The sequence below is a fragment of the Cryptomeria japonica genome, chromosome 7, assembly GCF_030272615.1.
Source record: "Cryptomeria japonica chromosome 7, Sugi_1.0, whole genome shotgun sequence".
Taxonomy (NCBI): Eukaryota; Viridiplantae; Streptophyta; class Pinopsida; order Cupressales; family Cupressaceae; genus Cryptomeria; species Cryptomeria japonica.
The window spans coordinates 271,003,410-271,013,181 of record NC_081411.1 but is presented as its reverse complement, the minus strand read 5'-3'; positions in this window follow the sequence as shown (position 1 = coordinate 271,013,181).

The following is a 9,772-nucleotide window of genomic DNA, read 5'->3' as shown; positions in this document are numbered from 1 at the left end:
CAAAAGGCATAACATTCCAACAGTACGTTCCCCAAGGACAGGTGAACGTTGTTTTATCTTGATCTTCCAGGACTATTTTGATTTGATTATACCCTTAGAAACCGTCCATTAGTGAGAGCATTGCATGTCCTCCTATGAGGTCTACAATTATGTCGATACTGGGCAGAGGAAAGTTGTCTTTTGGACAAGCTTTGTTGACATCTCTGAAGTCAATGCATATTCTGATACTACCATCTGGTTTTGATACTAGAACGATGTTGGAAATCCATTTTGCATAGTCAATGGGTCGAATGAATTCGACATCTAATAGTTTCTTTAGTTCAGTTTTGACCATGAGTGCCACCTGTGGATTCATCTTTTGTAGTTTTTGCTTGACTGGTTTAACTCCTGAAGAGATGGACAAGTGATGCATGATTAAGTGTGGATCTACTCCGGGCATATCGGCATATGACCAAGAAAAGTTAATTTGCTTTTCTTTAAAGAAAATGATAAATGCTAATCTTTCCTCCTCTATCAAAGATTCTGCAAGGTGTATGTTTTTGACTGCTTCTGTGGTACCAATGTTGATTGATTGAGTGGGCTCAATCAATATGGGTGATTGCTCATGAAAGTGCTCAGGAAGAGTGTCAAGTCTCCCATCATTAGGTGCCTTAAAAAGGTTTTCACCCTCAGATGCATCCTTTATTTTTACTTTTTTGTGATCTAGAGCTGCCATTGACTGGTTTTCAGCATCAGATCTTTTATTTGGTTTATTTTTGCGACTGAGAGACTTGGCACTCCCTGATTGGTAGACATCGTTACTTTGTTCACTGGTAAAGCCTGTTTCTAGATTTGCGGTACATAGGTAGTGGATAATAAATTCATCATCTGGGAAAATTGGTATATCATGGACTTCAGGTTCATCCCAGTCGATGAGGTCAGGAAAGACAAGTGGTAAGGAATCGTTAGGTGGATCAAGTTCTGCTACTATAAGTGTTAGGACAGAGGTTTCATCGTGATTGTTCTTGGTTTTAAAGAAGTCCAAGATTTTGTCGAGGTCTTCGATGGTATTATCTTCCATATAGACTTGTTCATAATGTTTTTGTTCGCTTTCCTTGGCGTTATAGATGTTCTGTGGTCCAAATTGAAGAGGTCTATCTTCTACATTATGTTCTTCATGAGAAAGGGATATGGAATTAGTATTGTCAGTGATATCTGCAGTAGCATTTGAGTAGCTACCCCATTCATATTCATTGGAATCAGTCTCAGAGGCATCATCCTAGATTCTATCAGTGCTGTAAACTGGTATGTTGTATGATGAAAATAGATCTTTGATGATGGATACCAATTTGATGGTTTTTGTTGATTCAGTGTCAGATCCTGCTTCTATTTTCTGTATTTGTTCATAGACTATGCCTCCTCGGGGAGGAATAATGGTATCCGAAGATGATATTATTTGTTCTTGAGATATTGGTGTTTGAATATGAGCTACTGCTGCAAATATGGCCTTCTTGTGGCTTAGAAGTTTTGCCTGATGTAACTTCTGTTCTTGACGTTCCCATGTCTTGTGGATTGTTTCTGCTGACTCAAATAGTGCTTCTTGCCAGGATTCTTCTTTGTACTTCTTTGCTTTCCATTGAAGTTTTGCAGTTATGTGGCGGTTTTCTTAATAGGAAAGTGAGCTTACAACCCAATCTTGTTTTGTCTCTACTGGGCTGTGAAGGAAGATCTATGGGTTCAGTGACTCCTTCTTTGCGTTTTCCAATAGGTGCTTTACCATCATATCCCATTTGCTGCATGATTAAGTATCCTTTCCATATAGGTGTGTTGGTAGAACAATGTCCAGAGCAGTTGCTTTGTTATCTTCTTCCTCATCTTTGTATAACCAGCTAAGAATGTCCTTATCTTCTGATTCATGTGCTAGAGTCCCCAGTTGGATGAAAGTACCATCAAATTTGGTGATGGGCTGAGTTACCAGCTGCGTTGATGTAGTAGGCAATCCATGAGATCTGGGTGATGTCGGTAATTTTACCAAACATAGGGGCTCCAAAGAGTATTCTCCCATACCTTGGTCTTTGATTTGCATTTTCTATTTGAAATCTCTAGATAATGAGTTGGGCTTTGTTGTTTGTAGATCTGGTGTTGAAGATCGCTGCTTTTCTCTATTATGAGGAACCAAACTATCTTGGGCTACCCCCATTTGCATTGCAATATTGAAATGGATTGTGATCAGTAGATATGGAGATTTCTTGTCTGTGATAAGGAAATTTGACACACTGGTGATATGTAGAAGGTACTACTTGCATTTCATGTATCCAGGGTCGCCCTAACAAAATATTGTAGGTGAGATCTATGTCTAAGACCTGACACATAGTATCCTTTTGTACTGGTCCCACTTGAATAGGTAACATCACGGTTCCTTTAGAGGACCTTTCCTCATCATCATATGCCCTTATGGTAATCTTCTTGCAGGGATCAATAGACTCTTCTGAGAAGCCTAATGCATGGATAAGCTTTAAAGTACATATATTAAGTCTGGCTCCTCCATCTATTAAGACTCTTTTTACATGGTGTTTGCAAAAAATGACTTCAATATGGAGAGGAGTGTTATGCGGATGACTCAAGGAAGCATTGTCATGCTCTGAGAAGGTGAGGTTATGAGGGCCGGTCATATGGGCGACCATGGCTTGAAATCTATCCGTATCTAGATTTTGAGGTACATTGGTTTCCAATAGCGCTTGTTCCAATATGTCTTTGTGCTTCGGTGATAGTTTCAACAATTATAGTATAGATATCTGAGCTAGAGTTTTGCGTAGTTGGCTAACCAAGTCATATTGGATTTTTGGTGTAGTATTTGTAGGCACAGTATGTCCTTTTAAGACATATTTCTGAGTTTGGGTTGTCACATTGACAGATTCCTGATCATGCTAATCTCAAATGGTGATGACATTTACTTGATGATCTTCAGCTGATATGTGATTTATGGTGTTGTTGTAGATATGGTTGATACAAGCTCCATGTGTATCATTCAAGTGCCATCTTTGTTGTAATTTGGAAGAGGATTTTTAAAGGCTCCATGATCACCATTTGTTTTGAGACCATCTACCATTAAGTCACCTCAATCAATCATGTCTTGCACAATGTTTTTCAATCTCATGCAATCGTTTGTCCGATGACCCTTATTACGATGGAAATCACAATAGTGTGAATCATTCCACCAAGGTGGTTTGATTTGGGGTTCATAGTTGCTGATCGCAGGCAAGGAGAGAATTTTGTTTGCCAGAAGTTCTCTGAATGCTGATTCTAGTGATTGCCCCAGTGGTGTGAAGACATGCTTTTAAAAATTGTTCGTGCTATTGCGTGAATTGTTGTTAGGTCCTGGATTCATATTTTTGCTTTGAGTATCATTGGTGTTGCTTGTGTTGAGTTGTCCTTGATCGGTGTTTGGTGCATATGTGTTAGCATTTGGATTAGCATTTTTAGGATTTTTCGTATTTTGAAGATTCCTGGATAATGCAAGCACTGGTTGCTTAGATTTGGGATCATGTGAGTCATTGTTGCCTTCGTTTTTGTTTCGAGTCCAAAATTGAGATTTGTCCAAGTTGTTGTTGTTCTAGTTATTGTAGTTTGATGAGTTTGTTCCTTCCTTGAAGAATTTGAGTGTTCCCTTTTTGACACACGCTTCCTCTACTTGAATGCCATTTTCAATCAATTTAGCGAAAGACGGTATGCATTGGAGTTTTAGCCTGTAACTCATTTCACCATTCAAGCTGTCGATGAAGATCTACATTTTCTCCTTTTCAGGAATATCTCGAGGATATCGTGATACCATACGTTGCCAGCATTGAAGGAATATCATGAATGTTTCATTGTTCTTTTGTTTGGTGTTGTAGATGTCTAGCATGGTTATAGCGTGTTGAATGTTATAGGAGTATTGTGTTATGAACTTGTTAACCAATTCATCAAATGATCTGACAGGTGTTGTAATTATGGATAACCATTCCATTGTTTGCCCTCCCAAGCTTCTTGGGAATAACCTCATCAGATAGGTGTCATCATGAGAAAACTCAAGACTCATGGTATAGAATTCTCTGACATGATCACAGGGACCACTTTTTCCATCATATTTGTCAAATTTAGGCACGTCTAAGTTTGGAGGAAAAGGCACCATGTTCAATCTTCTGTCAAATGGATAAGGACAGATTTCATTTAAAGAGTACCGTACTGTTGTCCCTTGTTGTATGTCTTGCATTTGTCTTTGTAACATTTGCATTTGTTGAGTAAGGGCAACCAAAGGTGCATTATTTTTCTGAGGAAGAAACTCTTCCCTTGTATATTTTGCTCTGGAGTTTCTAGCTCAGGTATACGCATTTCTGGTATATGTTGTTCTGGAATGTGTTGCTTAGGTATGTTTTGTTCAGGGTCACGTGCTTCCCTTTCCCATTGTTGTTCTTGATATTCGTAATACTGAGGTTGTGTTCTAAATATATCTGCGTCGAGGTTTTCAGGGAGTTTTATTCCTTTACTTGTGAGCATGAGCAAATATTTTTCTTTGTCATTTTCCATGAGCTTTTCTACAAGCTTTTGGAATGAAGCACTTTCCTGACATTCTCGAAGGAGTTCTTCCATGATCTCAAGTTCTTCTAGATGTGGTCCTTCAAATGGATTAGATAACCTTCGAGTCATGCTTGATTTGGGTGTTGCTTTGCTTTGTTTGTTTAGTTGAGAGTGAGTTACAAGCATCTTAGTAAAAGCTTTCTGTGACAAAGGGGACAAAATCCTCTTCGGTGTGTTGCTCGGGGTTGGTGGTTCAAATCGGGGTGTGTTGTAGGTGATGCACTCATCAGGGAAGAATGCAGGATTAATCTTTCCCCCACAATTAATTTGTTGACTGAATGCAGATTTTTGAGAGAATTCTCTAGTTTTCAAAGGCTCCTTGTTAAATTCGTTGGATTTGTTCTTGATATAGTGTTTGATGTGATGAAGCAATGTTTTATGAGATTTGAAGAGTTGATGATTGATGTATAAAAACTTGTTTCTTTTGATAAATTTGGAAAAACTAGGTTGTTGTTTCTTCAACGTGATATTATGATAAAGATTCTTTCTTCTTAGAATATGGGGATTAGTCATGCATGAGTGATCAATGGTTTCCTTTGATTTGTTTGGATTTAGTTGATCTTGTTTTGAAAATTCAAGTCTTGCTTTAACAAAATGAAGGTTTAGATGCCCCTTCGCGACAAAGTGTGTCAAATGATATGGATAGAAAAGCCTCCCGATATGGAGACTTGATTTGACAACCTAAAAACTTTAAACAAGTGTTTTCAAGATTAAATCTATGAGATGGTAAAGGATTCTGTTGATACTTATGATGAGGTTTCTGGATTATGATAAGATAGATATGTTTTATCGTGTGATCAGTTTTGGATTTTTACAACGTTTGTTTTGACACCAATTTAGCTCAAGAAATAGCTTTTAATGGTTTGTTTTCACTACTCCATTTTGATGAAAAATGTTGCTAATGACAAGAGGTTTCTAAAAAAAATTTCAAAATTTTTAAAATTCCTCACTGTTTTTCCCTTTGTCTATATGTTTTTGGTCATGCGCTAAAATAGAGACTAAATGTGCTACCAAAATTACTCCACACGCTAAAATAATGACCACATGTGCTAGGCTGCCCCCAGACATGCGCTAAAGATTTGACTATTCAAAAATTTGTTTTCTGTCTGTTTAAAAAGCTACGCGCTAACCTGGGTCTGTGACGTGCTAACCTTTAAATCTGATGCGCTAATGTTTGGTTACTATGCACTAAGCTGATGCTTCCATGCACTAGACTGTTTTTGTGATGTGCTAAATGTTTTAATAGTGGTTTGATTTTGGGATAAGATGCTACTGTTTGGAATAGATCCGCTAACTGGATGGTTTGATGCGCTAACTGAATTATTCTACGCGCTAAGCAGTTGTCCCCACACGCTAATCTACCCTATTTTTTTTTTGTTTTTTTTTCTTGAGTTGGTTTTTCTACAAATTTTGGTTTTGGTCATGAGTTTTTCAGTTTAGATGGATGATTTTCTGAAACAAGAAATATAAGCACAGCACAAAAAGTACAACCATTTTTCCTAATCTAACAAAAAGTGTATGTTTTGCGAGGATGTGTTCAAATCCCCAATGTTTTAACAGGTTCAAATACGAGTAATGTACTTCAAAAAGACTCTTTATTCAAAGGTCATAAATAACATCATAGCCCACTAGTCTTGATACTCCGTCAGCTCAAACAGCCATGTCACCCCCTAGAGGGTGCCCATTTTTTTGCCTTTTGCCAGAAATTAACTCAAAGTGAATTGCTTCACAATTGAATAGTTATCTTGGGAGATATATGGTGAGTAATCTTGGGGGCGGATTCTTCCCCACCCTTGCACTATGATGTTATAAATGTTTGGCTACTAACTCGGTTCAAAGTTTCTATTTCTATGGCTCGTAATCAGGCTTCATGTTCGGTCGTCAATGATAAACTTCCTCAAGAGGCTTCCCAACCTTTAGAACAAAGGCTTTACGTATCTCGAGGATACTGGGGGAAGGCTAATCGCTGTGCGCAACCGTTGAAAAGGACTTTCGTCACTTTTCACTTTTAATTATAGTGGGTTGGAATACTTGGCATCAAAGTCGTTCCCCACTTTGGTCATTCCCTTCACACCGGCCATAAACGGCTTTAAGAGTTGATTTCAACTCCTTGGGAAGGCAGGCCTGCTAAAGGTTTTATGCTTGAAATACAGAAAGCTTAAGAGTGGTTTGGCTTTTTGATCACCCAGTTAAGGGGAGAGCATATACCTTCCACTTTCGAGAAAAGGCAATCAAAGTTCTTTTTAAGCCTTCAATTCAGTGATTTACTAACCTCTACTTGGAGATGTTGCTCCAAAAAAAAAATGTGGTGTTCTTTTTAGTTCCTCAAAGCAATGATTATTTAATCTAGTGAAGGAACCTGGTCAACAAAGCAAAATTTTCGATGTGGTCAACAAAAGAAAATCGAAAAAGGGGAATAACTTCCCTCTTTTGATTGTAACAAAACTTCGTAAGTGAGGTTCTTTCCTTTGCAAAATTTGAAAATGAATCCTTCTATGCACCAAAGGATGGTGAGGTTCTTTTTAGAGCTAAGTTTGCAAAAAGAAATTTTTGTGTTGTTCTTTTTAGAGCTTAAAGGTTTTCTCCTATGAAAGCAAGAAAATTTTTGATAGTGGTTCTTTTTATAGCCCAAAAATAAGGTGAGTTCAATTTTAAGAAAAGAAAAATCAAATTTTAAACTAACCTAGGTAAGTTAGTAAAAATCTAACTATCTTAATCTTAAGATGAAGCTCCTATCTGCAATGAAGTTGTTAGATACCTCGGTGGACTTCTACAAGTCTAATTTCAGACTTTCGGTTACAATGGTTGTTTTTCTTATTTCAGTCTGTGATGCGCTACAGAACAAACTGTACGCGGTACAAAATCACAGTGATGCGCTAAAATAAGTTAGTGATGTGCTATACTGTCCTCGGGATGCGCTACTTTGTGCACCCAAGATGTTGCTCTGTTTTTCTCCCATGCTGAAACCTACAGGAAAAATTAGTAATCTTATGAATTGGTAAATGAACTTTACGCGCTAGATGGTGGACTCCACGCGCTGAACAATGAACCGAATGCGCTAGGCTGTTAATCAGATGCACTAAATAGTTAACTCAATGCGCCTAATTCATTTTTTCCACGTGCCTGCAAAAGTGGATATATTTCAATACCAATTAGAGTCGTGGGTTCGAGCCCCACGGTGGGCGCCAGAAATGTATGCGGGAAAAGCGGGTCGATAGAACTCAATATGTGAAAAACGGATTTCTATGGAGCCTTACTCACACACTCACAAGACTTCTTGATGCAAGCTACAGAGTAATGAAGTATTACTCAGCTTCCCAAGGTGGGTCCCATGGTTCTCTATCTTACACAGTCCCTTAAACCAATGTTTTTGCTCTCAGATCACTGAGCAAAATGGTTTAGGGATGGCAAATGCAAGAACGAGGGATGTTTTTTGTTGATTTAATATGAAATCCATCCTAAGCTATGCATGATTCTAGAAATGCAATAAACTAACTATAAGATGACAAGGTTAGTAAACAAACTATCCTAGCATGCTATATTAGTTAATGATTTAAGCTAATGATAATAGAAATACTCTAAAATGCATATTAGAATAATTTCTATTTTAAAGAGAGGCTAAATGATGAGCATATATGAAATGAAAGCTAGAATGTATTTGAGCATAAGTATGATACTACAAACTTGGATGATGAAAATGGAGGAATGAGAGCTCTATTTATAGCAAAAATAGGGCAATGGATGGTCAGGATTGAAAGAGTTAATCAAGGGCTAAGTTTGAAAGTTGGGAATCCATGTTTGTAATTTGCACCAACGAAATGGTGACAAATGTCAACATAAGACTGTTTGAGAAAAGGGGTTGGAGACATTAAATGTCTGAGAAGACCTCATGGTTATCTAGAGGGTAAGGGTCAAGCTTAAGTTAAGATTACCCATTGAATTAAGTTTTAATCCAAGGATAAATTCTTGTGCAAATGATTAAGGGATAACCATGGTCAAAGGAATGAATGCTTGATGAGACCCTTGGGTTATATGGAGGTTGAGTTTAGAGAAAGTCTCTAATCATGCTAGATGGTTGAGTTAACCATTAATGGTTTGGGAGACTTTGGAAAATTAAGTGGTTGAAGACTTGAAGCCTTTAATGGTTATTGAAGACTTTGAGGTTTTGAGAAGTGACTTCCCTTTGTTTAGGGATGTGACAAAATTTAGAAGATGGGTTAGGTTAATTTAGAAGTGATTAGAAGGGTCTAGAAGAAATTAGGAATAGGTTTTAGAATGCAAGTGGGAGATGTAGGAGGATGCAAGTGGATGGAGGGATAATAGGATTTAATTGAAATAAAGATAATTTAATTCAATTTGGTTGTAATTTGGGGAAATTAAATAAATTAGATTTATTCAATTTAGGATAACTATTTAATTAAATTTGAATTTAATTAAAAAGTGGATAGAAGGGATTTAATTGAATAAAATGATTTATTCATTAAATGGGTATAGTGAATTTAATTGAGTAATTTACTTAATTAAATAGAGGAATGCGGGTAATTTAATTAAATTGGATTTAATTAAATAGAGAAATGAACATAAAATATTCATTTAGGAATATGGTCATTTTTATACGTCTACACCAACAATCCTAAGTGCAAAGGTTCTTATTGTTAGTGCCCACCCCTTATAAGTTGTAATTTTTGTGAGTTTCTATATTTAGATCCTTAGAAGTTTTGTGTATTTAAACTTTGAAGACCTATTTCTAAAATTGTATGTACACAAGAGGACATGAAAATAGTTTTGAGATATATAGGGTCTTACCTAAGTCAAACCGAAGGTTAGAATTAACCCTACAATAATGATGATGAAAAAGAGATGTCACCCTTGCAGGGAAGAGGCTAAATTTGAAATGCAATTTTGAATTTAAATGTTATCATAAAATGATTATGCCTTTGATGATACAATTCTCTTAGGGTAAGTCCTACAAGTGTTGATCCAATAACATGATAAATCATCACAAAAATCCATCATGAAAATATACATGAATACAACTTCTTGTAGCTTCATGCTCCTTGTACCCATATATAGTCTTGAGGAAGAATATTTGTTCTCAAATTGTAGGGATGAGATAAGATAATGAAATGAATTAGGAATGATGTCTTACATAGTTCTCAAGGTATTTTCACTTTTA